Here is a 15,556-nt window from a genome sequence, read left to right as displayed (position 1 = left end):
TAAATAAAAATATTTCAAATCAAAAATCTGCAAAAAATCAAAAGATTAAAACCTGACTGTTCAAAAAATAAATAAAAAATTAAAAATTCGAAATTAAAAAAAAAAAGGTAATTATTAAAAAGTGTATTTTTGGCTTTTTATATTTTCGGACTTTTAAACTTTATAAATATTTCAAATCAAAAATCTGCAAAAATTAAAAAAAAAATCAAAAGATTAAAACCTAACAATCAAAAATAAATAAAAATTCAAAATTCAAAATTCGAAATTAAAAAAAAAAAGTTAATTATTAAAAATTGTATTTTTGGACTTTTACAAAAGCTAAATATCTCGAAAGTTCAGGTATTTGTTTGTCTCAACATAAATTTGTGTAAATTATTTATATTTATATTTCTCGATTGTTTTATATGGTTTTGTGCGAGGGCAGTATTACTATTAATAAAAATGCCGCGTCCTAGAAGATCTAATCTTTCCCGGCGGACCCATAATGCAATTAGGCAACGGAATAGCGCGAGTCAATTATCTGACGAAGAGCGAGAAATCGCCCGAGTAAGGCTCCGCGTTAGTACCCAGGGAAGAAGGGCCTTAATTCGTGCTTCTCAAAGAGAGGCAGCCCGTGAAATGGCAATAAGAAATGGTTCAAGGATTGATTTGAATCGAGCAGCGTTTCGATATGATTGCACCATTGATTACAGCTTGAATCGTTTAGTTTGCATTGGTCCAATGGACGTTGTTTGCTAGCATTGTGGCGCATTGAAGTTTGCTGGTGAAACGCCCGGTTTGTGCTGCCTTAGTGGTAAAGTGACATTGCCATTAGCGGTCACCATAGCCATTGCGTTCCCTGCTTTATGGCGAAACACTAGAATCACGACATTTTCTAGCGAACACTCAAAAATACAATGCCTGTTTCCAAATGACATAATTTGGGGCGGAAAATATTGGAGACGGATATTTAAGGTAATTTACGTTAAAAATTTTATTTTCTATGACTGCCAAAAAAAAATTTTGAATAATGTAGTTTGTTAGATTTCTGTAAATAGTGTTTGTAAATATAACTATAATAACTATGGCTTTGAATTTAAAGATTCAAGGCCAGATTTGCCATCGCATTGGATCATTGCAACCTATTGAAGATGCACAGCAAAAATTCTTGCAAATATACTTCATGGGCAATATGGAAGAACAACTTGACCGGCGTCAAGAAATGAACACAGCTATGAAAAGAGCAATTCTCCATGATTTGCATGCTTAGAAATTTAAACCAACCAAAACTGTGCAATGGAACGCGTTTGGTGATAAGAAAACTGATGAGCAATGTGATTCACGCGTTGATACTCAAAGGAAAATTTAAAGATGAGGAAGTTCTTATTCCTAGGATTCCGATGAGCTCAACAGATATGCCCTTTGAATTTAAACGAATTCAATTCCCGCTTCGTCTTGCCTTCGCCATGACGATCAACAAGTCACAGGGCCAATCTTTGACTATTTGTGGCCTCAATCTAGAAAATGCGTGTTTTTCTCATGGTCAATTGTACGTGGCATGCTCACGTGTTGGCAAACGATCCGCATTATTTGTTCTTGCACCCGACCAAAAAACGAAGAATGTCGTTTACAACAAGGTGCTTGAATGAAAATCCGATTAATAAATTTATCAGTGTATCCCAGCCTGAACAACATAGCTTTCAACAATTTTTTACCTAGAAATAATATAGAGGGCAATGCAACGTTTGCCGGGCCAGCTAGTATTTTCATAAATGAGTTTTCTATTTATTTATATTTTTGAATACACCGAAATTGAAATTTTAACTATACTTTATGTGCGTTTTTAATAGTTTGGTTATTCTAGCAGATTCTTAGAATCACATCAGCAGTTAGTTTCGTTTAGTTTTGGTAGATGGCGCAGGAACAGTGAATCTATTTGAGTTTTGCCAGCGCCACTGGCAGGAGTGAGGTGGCCTAGTGTGTTAGCTGCATGACGCTCGATCGAGAAGTCGCGGTTCGAATCCCGATCTCGATGCAACTGATGGTAATTTTTTTTAATTGTTTCAAAATATTTTTATATTTTATTAAATGAGTTTGGTATTTTATTTATATTTTTAAATACATCGAAATTGAAATTTCAGCCATACTAAATGAGCATTTTTATTTGTTGGGTTCAGGGTAGTATCTAGTCGAGCACTCTCGACTAGAATTTTCTTACTTGTTTTATATTCGTTTATTGACAATCTTATTATACTACAAGTTACAAGTTGAGTGGTGGCTCGGAAAGCGCGCGATGCTTGCGGGACGGACGTAAAGCATTGCCTGGGAGATACACGTACAAATATTGTTACAAACATTTCATATTCATGAAAAGAATAGAAAATTTAACATTATACATTTTAAATGTTTACATTGAGGATTAATCTGCCAATAGATACAGACTCTTCGGTCTCATAATTTAAATATTTCTTGGTTGGAATCGATTTGAGTCACTTTAGAAAAACTCTGTAATCAAAACATCATCTGTTATCTCGGCTCAATTCGGATGTAAATTTTTAAAAATATTAGTTTCTGTTTTAATGAGACTGTAATTCTTTAAACCTTTACCTTATGGTTGATATTGAGTTTAACGTATCAATGTTCATCCTATTTCTTGTTTAATATTTTATTAAATTGACTTGGCTAAAAACCCTCCAATTTCAGCATTCCACCAAGGTAACGAATACGCAAATCTATCTAACCATTATATGTTAGAGATGAAAGATTTGCAGAGCTTGAGATGTTAGCCTTTAATTGTTGCCAGCTTGTTAGTTCGTCTATTGATCGGTAACTAATCTATATATAAATTAAATATTCGAAAGCGGTTTTTGGATTAAAAAAACATTTATTCACTTTCGGAGTTGGATTAGAACTAAACTTAAGAAGTACTATTTATATGAAAGCTGCCGCTGCTGCTATTGGCGTCGCTGCCACCGTGGTCACTGCTATTGCTGCTGATAGGTGTCTGGTGACACCATGGCTCTCACGGTGGTGCTGATCGGTGCGCTGACTCGGTGCTCGTGGCGGAAATGCACATGTTGACCAGAATGTGGTTTGGCCAAGTGCATTGATCTTATTATTATTGCTGACGATAGGCTCCCACGGTTGCGGTTGCGTTGTATTTTGCTGACAAAGCGCACGTGTCAAAAGTGCATGCACTGGAGCCGTGATATAATTGGGCCGGTGCAATGCCCTTTTGTAGGGTCTGTCGTTAACTCTTCCCCCCTTAGATGCGGACGTCCTCGGTCGCAATATAGAAAACTTGAGCATTTTCTCTCTTTTCTGTTTCGGATGTTGTGACTTGGCCTGTGGTGGCTGGGGTCTTCCGTTTTAGCAAGTATCCAACTACCGCCATAATTATCAGTAGAGTTCCAGAGAGAGTTATATTGATTGTTGCTCTTATATCGTTGCTGCTCTTTAGGGTTTCTAATTTTCTTGTGTTGTTTAGATTTATTTCCTTGAGCATTTGCAGTGAAAGGACTTCATCGATCTTGTTTGTTTCCGCCATGATTTGAAATAGCGGTGGGGTGGCTTCTGCGAAGGACATTACTTTTGATTCGTATATGTCATCTTCGATGCGTATCGTGGAGTTTTCGAATTATACCAGGAAGGTACCATGGAGTTCTACTTCCTCTTCGTAGATCTTGATTGATCCATTGAAATCGTTGAGCAATATTGTTCCGACAAACAGATGTTCGTGATTGGGTACGTGTTGATTGTTGATAGCACGGCAGTTTGGAGGTTGGCTTTTTAATAGTGGCAGAGTACAAGTATCATTTCTTAAATCGACTAACTTATTTTTATTACAAATTGGTTTTTCATTATGCGACTCACGTGTGTCTTTTATAACATAGATTGAATTTTCGCATTTTACAATATTTTGCTTAATTAACATGGTTGTACAAACTTCATTTGATATTAAAGGTATGTTGATTATATAGAGTATATTTTTCCCATTACTTGCGATTTTTATTTGGCTAAATTCTAACAATTCTTCTGCATTTAAGAACATGATTTTTTCTCTTTCTAGTATCTGCTCTATTATTTTGACTTCGGATTCTGACAATATTATTGAGTTTATTGTATTTGTTTTTGCCCAGTCTATGGCATGAATTAAATTAGTTAAATCGTCTTTAAAGATTTGGAGCTTGTATTTAAAAAAACGTGATTTTTTCTTCTTGAATATTAGAATGATCTTTTTCATTATGTTTTCATTATGTTATTTGAGGTTTGTGTGATTTCATTGATTCTATCCTGCAATACTCTATTGATGACTACTTGTTTATTATTATTTTCTAATTGCTCATTTATTTTTGTAATTAAAACCTCATGGTCACTGTGGTCCGGTGTACCGGCCAGCCATTTCCATGCTGTTCCCAATGCATTAATTGCTCTTGCCACTCTTATGGAGGGTTTGAGTCTACGCGTCATTTCTGACGCTATTTAGTTCATAATTTAGCAGTGGGTACATCTGGTGTGAGGTGCTTATATTGTTAAGGGTTTCTTCGAAAGTTCCGAAGATTTTTTCATATTCTGAAATGTCAAATACGTGAATAATATTGATAGTTGCGTTCTGCATTGCCGAAGTTCCTGTCTTTATCGGAATTAACTGAGAGTGTGAGTAGTCGAGGTTGTGGTTATACCCAGACATAGCGGTGCGAATATCCTGTAAGTTACGTTCGAACGTTATTTTTGTGGATAATTTTCCCTGAAGCTGTTCTAATGGTTGAATTTCTGTTTTCTGCTACAGTTTCTTTTTTGTATTTGGGTGTGAGTTTTGAACCTAGGCGCTTGTTTATTTTTACATAGACTATCCCCTTGTTCGTAAGTTTTGGTTTCCTGTCTCTCTTTATTGTGGTAATTTAAGTCATATTTTTGTTTGTCTAGTAGTTTGTTGGATATTATTTTCCTATTCTCTTCTGCTTTTTCTGAGTTATCCTGAACTTAACTGCCGAAAAATATCTCTATTGGTTTTCTTTTAGTAACTGAATGGTAAGAGGCGATATATTCTTGTACTGCTTTAAAGAGTGTATCTGTGAAACTCATATCTTTATTGTCTTTTTTTAGGCAAGTCATTCTTTCTGACAGGGTGGAGTGAAATCTCTCTATTTGTCCGTTACTTGTTGAGTTATAGGGAGGGGTAGTATAAAGTTCGATACCTAGTTGGTCTTGCAGCAAAAACTTTATAGAGGCTGAATCTAAAGCTCGCTCGTTGTCGATTACTACAGTTCTGGGCATACCGAATGCAATTAGGATTTCTCTTAATGGGATTTTTATATCCTCTGCAGCTCTTGAATTTAAAATCTTAACTTGAACGTATTTTGAGAATTTATCGATGCTAGTTAAAATAGTCTTATTTTCTGTTATATAAATATCTATATGAATGATTTCGCTGGAAATTTGGGAATTGGAGTTGCTTGAATTGCGGGATGTGGAGGGTGTCTATTATATTTTGACTCTCTGCATGTTAAGCATGATTTTGTAATTTCTTTAACTTTTTTGTGTAGTTGTGGGAAGAAAAATTTTTCTAGAATTTGGGCTTTATTTTCTGATGCATTTCTGTGTGCTCGTCTATGCTCTTGTGTTATAATTTTATACTGTTCATCGACGCTCGTAATGTCTTCTACCTTTCTTTGGGTGTATCGTATTTTATAATTGGAAAAGTGAAGTGGGTAGAATTCCTGTATTTTGCCCATTATATGTTCTGTAGTAAATAAGCCGTTAATAAGTCTTGGGTCAAGTCGTTTCTTAAAAATGTCAATTAATTCGTCTTCGGTAAAGTGGGGCTGTGTTACTGTATGCCTATGGTATGTAGGGAAGGGAATTTAGAATTAATAATCGTGCTCTTCGCCGATTACTATGAATATCTGATTCTTGAAAACGTTAATAGGTGTTTCTATTGTGGGGATGAGATTGTGTGACGAACTTTCATCACTCATAACTGTGGTTTCTGTAATATTGACTTCGTTTATTGGGTTCCTTGATAAAGCGTCTGCTACTACGTTAGTGATTCCTAGCTTATACTTTAACTCGTAATTGAACTCTTCTAAGTAACTCTTCCAACGTTTTAATTTCCCGTTGTGATTTTTATTACTTAGAGCAAAGGTTATTGGTTGGTGGTCTGTGAATATAATAACTTTGGCAGTTCCATACAAGTAAATTCGAAGGTTTTGCAATTCCCAAACTATAGCTAGCATTTCCTTTTCGTTTGTTGCATAGTTCTCCTCTGTTTTTGACAATGTTCGTGATATAAAAGTAGTGGGTGTAATTCTTTAGAGAAGTTTGGGTTTTTTAAAATTACTTCATTAGAACAAAGAGTTTGCTTTATTTTGTTGAATGCTTCTATTGCCTATTTATCTAACTTTATCTGTACTTTATCTGCTGCTTTTGCTGATATACGACCATCTTCACCTCTGAGGTGAGTGGTAAGGGGTTTAGCTAGTTTTGCATAATCTTTTATGAATCTACGGTAGTAGTCGGAGAGGCCTAAGAACGATCGTAGTTCTTTAAGAGTTTTGGGTATGGGGAATCTGGAAATCGCTTCAACCTTTTCTGGATTTGTCTTAACGCCACTGTCTGAAATGGTGAATCCTAGGAAATTTACTTCTTTTTTGAAAAATTCGCACTTGCCCATTTGGATTTTCATATTAGCGTTAAGTAAAGTCGTGAAGACTTGTTTTAGGTGATGATCATGTTCGTTTTCAGTTTTGCTGAAAACAATGATGTCATCAATGTAGACATAGCAGATATCTAACGCTTTGTCCTTATAAATCGCCAAGATAGCTCTTACTGTTTCTGCAGATGAATCATGGTTGTTTATCTGATTCAATATTAGAGACAGATGATAATAAACGGCTTGGTAAAATGCGTCTATTGGCCCATTCTGCCTAAGAGTATAGATTTGGTCCAGTGTCTTAAGATCTCTGCGATCTGCAAAATGATCAGAGAGGCATTGGGACATGGCTTTCCAATTTAGTGGGGTATTATACGCTTCTAATACAGCATCGGCTTCGCCAACTACTTTACTTCTTACTACCATTAAGATACCATAGTGCTTTGGTGTTCCCTGTACAGTAGACTATGCCTCAAATATCCTGTCTACACTTTTGCGCCCTGAAGTTAATTCTGCTCTATTCCCAGAAAAGTATTTTAAAACTCTTACAACGTCTGAAAATGATGGTGGTTTGTTTTCATGAAATTGTTCTTGAAATGTTGATTTATGTTAGTAAATTCCTACGCGATCAACGCAGTGATCTTCCTGACTATTATTGTATGGCTTCACGGGCCATACGCTATACCGGGCAACTAGACGTCGCTCAGTAGTACAATTTTAGAGTTTTCTTAAATACTAAGTGTTAAAGTTCAATATTTCTTGATTATTTCTTCTTTTCTTAATTTCTAGGTGAATTGTTTAATGTTTGCTGTTTGTTTCTCGTTTTTAAATCTTATTCACTATGCTTACAATATAATTTTTAGCATCGTTGACTCCCGCGATGATGGTCCGGATTGCTCTCTTTCCTCAGATTCCAGTATTAGTGGTGTATCTGTTACTAAAGACCCTGCGACGCACACTGATTACGCGGTACCCTACGGGCGGACACTTATAGGGTGGCAACAATGTTTTTGACCCACGACCGTACCTCGTTTACGTAGTTAGAGTCACTCTTTCACGAACACGGCGTAGCTGCGGATTAGGCACTATTACGGATCGTTCGAATGCTCCCGTTAGCTACGGATTAGGTACTAGAGCTGGGAAACCATCGATGGACGGCTCCATCGATGGTTTTCCCATCGATGGAAAAAATAATCGATTATATCGATGGTTCCATCGAACATTTTTTCCTTTTAAATTTTAATTTTTTTTTGTATAAAAGTCGTACTTTTCATAATAGAAATAAATGTAAATAATGCTCTTGTAATTTCATACTTTTCCTTGTACATATTTACAGAATAAGAATAAAGAATATAGACAAATATAGAGAAAATATAAAAGTGCCAGTGAATTAGCAAGACATGCTTTTTACGCCGAGCTGGGGGCGTATGATTCCCTACGTGAAAGATATTGATCCAATTTGGGAGCAATTGTTTCAACGTGGTCTTTTACCACGAAGGGATATTCCGTTGCCTAATTGCATTGCATGGGTCCGCCGGGAAAGATTAGATCTTCTAGGACGCGACATTTTTATACCCTGAACCCATTTTCAATGGGAAATCAGGGTATAATGGTTTTGTTGAAATGTATGTAACAGGGAGAAGGAGGCGTGGCAGACCCCACAAAGTATATATATTCTTGATCAGGGCGACGAGCTGAGTTGATTTTGCCCTGTCCGTCTGTCCGTCCGTCTGTCCGTCTGTCCGTATGTATGAACGCGTCGATTTTAGAAGATATAAGAGCTAGTGACTTCAAATTTTTTTAAAATGTCCGTAATTACAGCGCGCATATCAAGTTTATCATTAAAAATCGATAACCCATCCCGATCTTTTTTTATCGATAGAAAACCTTATCGAAAACCAGTTATAAAATTATATCTTCTACACCTTTATTGCTAGAGTCTCCATATCTTTAATGTACGCTTATATGCAATTTATACAATTTCGGTTTTTGTTAAAATTTACCCCCCACCCTTAAATTCACCCCCTCACCCTCACTTTCGTAAAAAGCGTATTTCAAATACTAGAGACTTGTGCTTTGGCAATTACATGCATATCCATGTTATAATCATAATCTGAAAGTTTCATGAAGATCGTACGTCCACAAAAAAAGTTATTAAACAATTGAGTTCTCATAGTAAGCGCTCACTGCCGCCCATGCGTGTTTATGCTTGTGTGTGTATATGTATGTAATTGTTTGTGTATGTGTGTGTGTGTGTGTGTGTGTGTGTGTGTGTGTGTGTGTGTATGTGTGTGTATGTATGTGTGTGTATGTATGCCTGTGTGTGCGTGCGTGCGTGCGTGTGTGTGTGTGTGTGTGCGTGTTTCTTGTGTAAGCTGAAAGACGCGAAAAATTATTGAAATAGCTATTACTCCAAGGGTTCAGGGGATCTCGTAGTCGAGCAGTCTCGACTAGAGCTTTCTTACTTGTTATTAATAGTAATACTGAATATGCCCTCGCACAAAGCCACATAAAACAAGTAAGAAAACTCTAGTCGAGAGTGCTCGACTAGATACTACCCTGAACCCAACAAATACAAATGCCCATTTAGTATGGCTGAAATGTCAATTTCGATGTATTTTTTTTAAATATATATAAATAAAATACCAAACTCATTTAATAAAATATAAAAATATTTTGAAACAATTAAAAAGTTAACATCAGTTGCACCGATCGGGATTCGAACCGCGACTTCTCGATCGAGCGTCATGCAGCTAACACACTAGGCCACCTCACTCCTGCTAGTGGCGCTGGCAAAACTCAAATAGATTCACTGTTCCTGCGCCATCTACCAAAACTAAACGAAACTAACAGCTGATGTGACTCAACGAATGTTTTTGTTGTAGCTGCTGCACGTGCGTTTGTTAATTGGCCAAATATTTGATTATTTTTTATTAATTTTTGACTGAACGGAATTTAATGAAACTTTCAGCATATGATCTACATATTATATTGAATATTTGAGAAATTAAAAAAAAAGAAAAATCATTCACAATTAGCTATAGTGGCATCTGATTTGAACTTGAATGTTTTTACTCGATATCGAATTTTAAAAGCAAACTCGACGTCCGCGCTGTATATACGGTCATTTAAAAAAAAAAAATTGAGGTCTCTATCTCTTATATCTTCGGAAATAGGCGCGTTCAAACATACGGACAGACGGATAGACAGACAGACAGGGTCAAATCGACTCAGCTCGTCGCCCTGATCAAGAATATATATACTATGTGGGGTCTGCCACGCCTCCTTCTGCCTGTTACATACATTTCAACAAAACCATTATACCCTGATTTCCCATTTTCAATGGGTTCAGGGTATAAAAATCGGAAAATATAAATATAAATAATTTACACAAGTTTGAGACAAAACAAGTAAGAAAGCTCTAGTCGAGACTGCTCGACTACGAGATCTCCTGAACCCTTGGAGTAATAGCTATTTCAATAATTTTTCGCGTCTTTCAGCTTACACAAGAAACACGCACACACACACACACAGACACACACGCACACGCACGCACGCACACACATACACAAACAATTACATACATATACACACACAAGCATAAACACGCATGGGCGGCAGTGAGCGCTTACTATGAGAACTCAATTGTTTAATAACTTTAATAACTTTTTTGTGGACGTACGATCTTCATGAAACTTTCAGATTATGATTATAACATGGATATGCATGTAATTGCCAAAGCACAAGTCTCTAGTATTTGGAATACGCTTTTTACGAAAGTGAGGGTGAGGGGGTGAATTTAAGGGTGGGGGGTAAATTTTAACAAAAACCGAAATTGTATAAATTGCATATAAGCATATATAAAAAATTTGGAGACTCTAGCAATAAAGGTGTAGAAGATATAATTTTATAACTGGTTTTCGATAAGGTTTTTATCGATAAAAAAAGATCGGGATGAGTTATCGAATTTTAATGATAAACTTGATATGCGCGCTGTAATTACGGACATTTAAAAAAAAACTTGAAGTCTCTAGCTCTTATATCTTCTGAAATCGACGCGTTCATACATACGGACGGACGGACGGACGGACAGACAGACGGACAGGGCCAAATCGACTCAGCTCGTCGCCCTGATCAAGAATATATATACTTTGTGGGGTCTGCCACGCCTCCTTCTGCCTGTTACATACTATTAACAAAACCATTATACCCTGATTTCCCATTTTCAATGGGTTCAGGGTATAACAAGTAAGAAAATTCTAGTCGAGAGTGCTCGACTAGATACTACCCTGAACCCAACAAATAAAAATGCTCATTTAGTATGGCTGAAATTTCAATTTCGATGTATTTAAAAATATAAATAAAATACCAAACTCATTTAATAAAATATAAAAATATTTTGAAACAATTAAAAAAAATTAACATCAGTTGCATCGATCGGTCATGCTGCTAACACACTAGGCCACCTCACTCCTGCTAGTGGCGCTGGCAAAACTCAAATAGATTCACTGCTGCAGCGCCATCTACCAAAACTAAACGAAACTAACTGCTGATGTGATTCTAAGAATCTGCTAGAATAACCAAACTATTAAAAACGCACATAAAGTATAGTTAAAATTTCAATTTCGGTGTATTTAAAAATATAAATTAAATAGAAAACGCATTTATGAAAATATAAGAATATTTTGAAACAATTAAAAAATATTAATATCAGTGTTGCACCGATCGGGATTCGAACCGCGACTTCTTGATCGAGCGTCATGCATCTAACACACTGGGCCACCCCACTCCTGCTGGTGACGCTGGCAAAACTCAAATAGATTCACTGCTGCTGCGCCATCTACCAAAACTAAATGAAACTAACAGCTGATGTAATTCAACGAATGTTTTTGTTGTAGCTGCTGCACGTGCGTTTGTTAATTGGCCAAATATTTGATTATTTTTTATTAATTTTTGACTGAACGGAATTTAATGAAACTTTCAGCATATGATCTACATATTATATTGAGTATTTGAGAAATTTAAAAAAAAGAAAAATCATTCACAATTAGCTATAGAGGCATCTGATTTGAACTTGAATGTTTTTACTCGATAAAAACATAACGGGATGATTTATCGAATTTTAAAAGCAAACTCGACGTCCGCGCTGTATATACGGTCATTTAAAAAAAAAATTCAAGTCTCTAGCTCTTATATCTTCGGAAATCGACGCGTTCAAACATACGGACAGACGGACAGACAGACAGACGGACAGGGCCAAATCGACTCAGCTCGTCGCCCTGATCAAGAATATATATACTTTGTGGGGTCTGCCACGCCTCCTTCTGCCTGTTACATACATTTCAACAAAACCATTATACCCTGATTTCCCATTTTCAATGGGTTCAGGGTATAAAAAGGAATAATGTAGTTTGTTAGATTTCTGTAAAAAGTGTTTATAAATGTAACTATGACTATGGCTTTGAATTTAAAGATTCAAGGCCAGATTTGCCATCGAATTGGATCATTGCAACCTATTGAAGATGCACAGCACAAATTCTTGCAAATATACTTCATGGGCAATATGGAAAGAGCAGCAAATGCTTCACGAACATCATGCATTGGTCAAGCTGTTCAAGATTGCTTTAGAGCGCATGCCAAGAGATGACTATAAAGTAGTAATCAGATAAATTATTCCACTAATTTATTATTCCACTAATTATCCAAATGAATTTGTAAACTCCTTGGATGTGCCTGGTTTACCACCGCACAATTTACAACTGAAGGTTGGCTCGGTAGTTATCATGCTTAGAAATTTAAACCAACCAAAACTGTGCAATGGAACGCGTTTTGTGATAAGAAAACTGATGAGCAATGTGCTTTACGCGTCGATACTCAAAGGAAAAGTTAAAGATGAGGAAGTTCTTATTCCTAGGATTCCGATGATCCCAACAAATATGCCCTTTGAGTTTAAACGAATTCAATTCCCGATTCGTCTTGCCTTCGCCATGACGATCAACAAATCACAGGGCCAATCTTACCACAAGGTGCTTGAATGAAAATCCGATTAATATATTAATCAGAGTGTATCCCAACCTAAACAACATAGCTTTCAACAATTTTTAGACTCATTCACGAATGTGAAATGAGTATATTGGTTTTGTGCAATGTCCGTCTTGCTGTCCGTCCGTCTGTCCGTATGAACGCAATCTATTTCGGCGCTATTGAAGCTAGAGACTAGAAATTTGGAACACATACTCGTGTATATCTCCGATTTATAAAGTGTTAAAATTTTCCCGATCCGCCCACTAGGGGCGTGGCAAATCGGAAATGCATTTTCCGATATACCAGAAATCATGTTTGTTGAAGAGCTAGAAAGCTGAAATTTGGTATGTAGGTCCGCGCCGATCACAAGCTATGGCGGATATATCTCCGCCCATTAGGGGCGTGGCAAATCGGATAAAACTGTATCTCCTAAAGTTGTAAACCTAGAATGCTGAAATTTGGCATGTAAGCTGATGTTTTAATTCTATGAAGATAGGTGAAAAAATTATATATCTACGCCTACTAGGGGCGTGGCAAATCGGACCTGAAGATATAGTGATTTTTCGAATTCTGCTATATTTTAGGCACTATTGATGCTAGAGACCTGAAATTGTGTATATATACGCGGGTGGACCACCCACGTCCAACGAGCTATGGTAGAATTATGTCCGCCTATAGGGGGCGTGGCAAACCGCAAAAGTTTATATCTCCTACAGTTTAAGAGCTAGAAGCTTCAAACTTGGATAGTTAAGTTACTGGTGGCCTCCTCTATCGATGCCCCAAAAATAATTTTTAAGCCTCTTTAGGGGCGTGGCATATCGAAAAATACCCTGTAATTTTCACATTTTTTGAGCGTAAGAATTCAAATTTTACATTTAGGTAACCGGTTGCTCGTTCTAAAAACTGGCTAAAATTGAGGAGTCTACGGCCATTAGGGGCGTGGCAATCGGCATTTACATTTATGTATATGTACACATAAGTAGGCTTAATAGGCATTGATAGCACGGAAGGAAACATTTTTATAAAATTAATAAAATATAAAAAAGCTAAAATAACAAAAATTTGCAATTTACAAAAAAGTGTTTTCAGCGGGATTTGAACTCGCAAACAACCCAAAGAGCATGGTTGTCAAAATAGCTAAAATAAAGATCGTCGGCGCTTCAGCCTACAGCACCACCGCGTCGCTTCGATCAAGAGTAGTTAAAACGAAATCACATTATTGTTATGACGCCGCATAGCAAAGAAAAGCCAGTGTAGCTGCTGGAAATTCAAAAACAATGCAAAGACAAATCAATCGCAACGGGATTCTTAGAATATGCTAGAGCACGCATTTATGTGTACATACATACACACATACAAATGAGCGCGTGTATAAGGCTGGAATGCTTGATGCTATGCGTGCAGGCTTACATATATAATTATATATACATATGTATGTATTTGCGTATATGTATTTGAGGGCTATTTAAGAAGAAACAAATTTAAACTTATAAAATTATTCGACTAAGAAAATGAAAAGTATTAAGTGCCATTCAGTCAAGCTCGCACCTTCCCAATAAAATATCTATTTTATAAAAAACGAAATATGTATGAAAAAATAAAAAAAATAACACTTTACTGTGGTTCGAACCTCCGCTACTCTAACATTACTTGCGTCGCCCTTAGCACCCGCGCCACTGCTTTGCTCGAGCCATCAGTTGCTAAAATAGAATAGCTTAATAAGAGAGCGTCATCAGACAAAACTACAGTAACCGCTAGAAAGTCCAGAAATCAATCGAAATTCTAAGAATGTGAGAAAAGGCGCGCTTCTGTCTGTACGCATAGAATAGACGATGGGTGTGTGCACAAGCATTGGAAAATCGCGCTGATCTGCTGTTAGCTTGAAGCCGGTATTCAATGTATGGATATAAATATATAATAAATATCAAAATTGTATAAATTATACATATATGTATGTAATTTGAATGCAATAGCAATCGATGATTTTCCAATTTTAATGGCATCATGCCGTGTTTTTTGCTGGATAGGGCAATGCAACGTTTGCCGGGCCAGCTAGTATCAGATATTAAACAAAATATGTATTAGCTGATTCAATTCATATATAAGCCAGATTTTACGCCATCCGCGATTTCCAAATTTTTTCCGCAATTGCATTTAAAATTAAACCAGATCTGGCCGAAAATAAGCCAAAACGGCAATACTGACTACGTGACCGGTCTATGTGTTAGTTAGTGGTTGTATATATGGTTAACATAGCTCGCAAGTGAGTGTTGACACTTTTTTGTTGTCTACAAATAAGTGTCTTTCATTCACACAATACAAAAGACTCAGACAGAAACTGTTTTTGTTGAGTCTGGCATAACTCGCTCGCGCTCTGAGCATGACAGTTACTTCTGTTTTCGTTTCGCTCAAGTCAAACACTGATCAGCAGAGCTATGATGGTAGGGATGAAAAGCTATCGATAGTAGAGCCATCTATTTTTTCACATCCGATAGTAAAAACCATCGATATTATCGATAGTATTATCGAATATTTAAAATAATTACAATTTACTCAATTTTTTCTTAAAGTCTGCATATATAGAACGGTACTAAAAATGTTTCTGACTTCATTTACAGCTATTATTTATAACTGTTGTATATTTATATAAAACGAAAACAAAAACCAATATTTGAAGCAACTTAAAAATAGATTCATTCATAATTTTCACAGCAGTAATAGGTAAATATGTAATAGAATGTAATATAAGATAAAAAAGAAATAAAAACAATATTCAAACTTAAAAGTATTTAAACAACTTAAACCGAAAATCTTCAACAAATATAATATTAATATTATTATTGCATTGATACTAAGTACTTATGAGGGAAAAATCCAAAATAAAATAACTAAAATTAAAAT

The 15,556-nt window shown here is 36.1% G+C and overlaps 1 long non-coding RNA gene and 1 pseudogene across 2 annotated transcripts; one reads left to right on the top strand and one right to left on the bottom strand.

Moving 5' to 3' along the window:
• LOC149268335 (uncharacterized) lies at nucleotides 1–1,675 on the top strand. 2 transcript variants are annotated; one of them, XR_016270782.1, is made up of 3 exons: nucleotides 1–107; nucleotides 319–339; nucleotides 425–1,675. It is a non-coding gene; the product is annotated as an uncharacterized LOC149268335 (long non-coding RNA). The 2 variants fall into 2 exon arrangements; XR_016270781.1 differs by lacking the exon at nucleotides 319–339.
• A 277-nt stretch (nucleotides 1,676–1,952) lies between these two features.
• Nucleotides 1,953–4,449, bottom strand: LOC149268334 (uncharacterized; annotated as a pseudogene).
• Nucleotides 4,450–15,556: the final 11,107 nt, after the last annotated feature.

This window comes from Drosophila arizonae, chromosome 6 (genome assembly GCF_054131065.1).
Source record: "Drosophila arizonae isolate 15081-1271.41 chromosome 6, UAZ_ARI_1.0, whole genome shotgun sequence".
Taxonomy (NCBI): Eukaryota; Metazoa; Arthropoda; class Insecta; order Diptera; family Drosophilidae; genus Drosophila; species Drosophila arizonae.
Note: the sequence above shows the minus strand (reverse complement) of the source record. Positions and strands in the feature narration are given on the sequence as shown.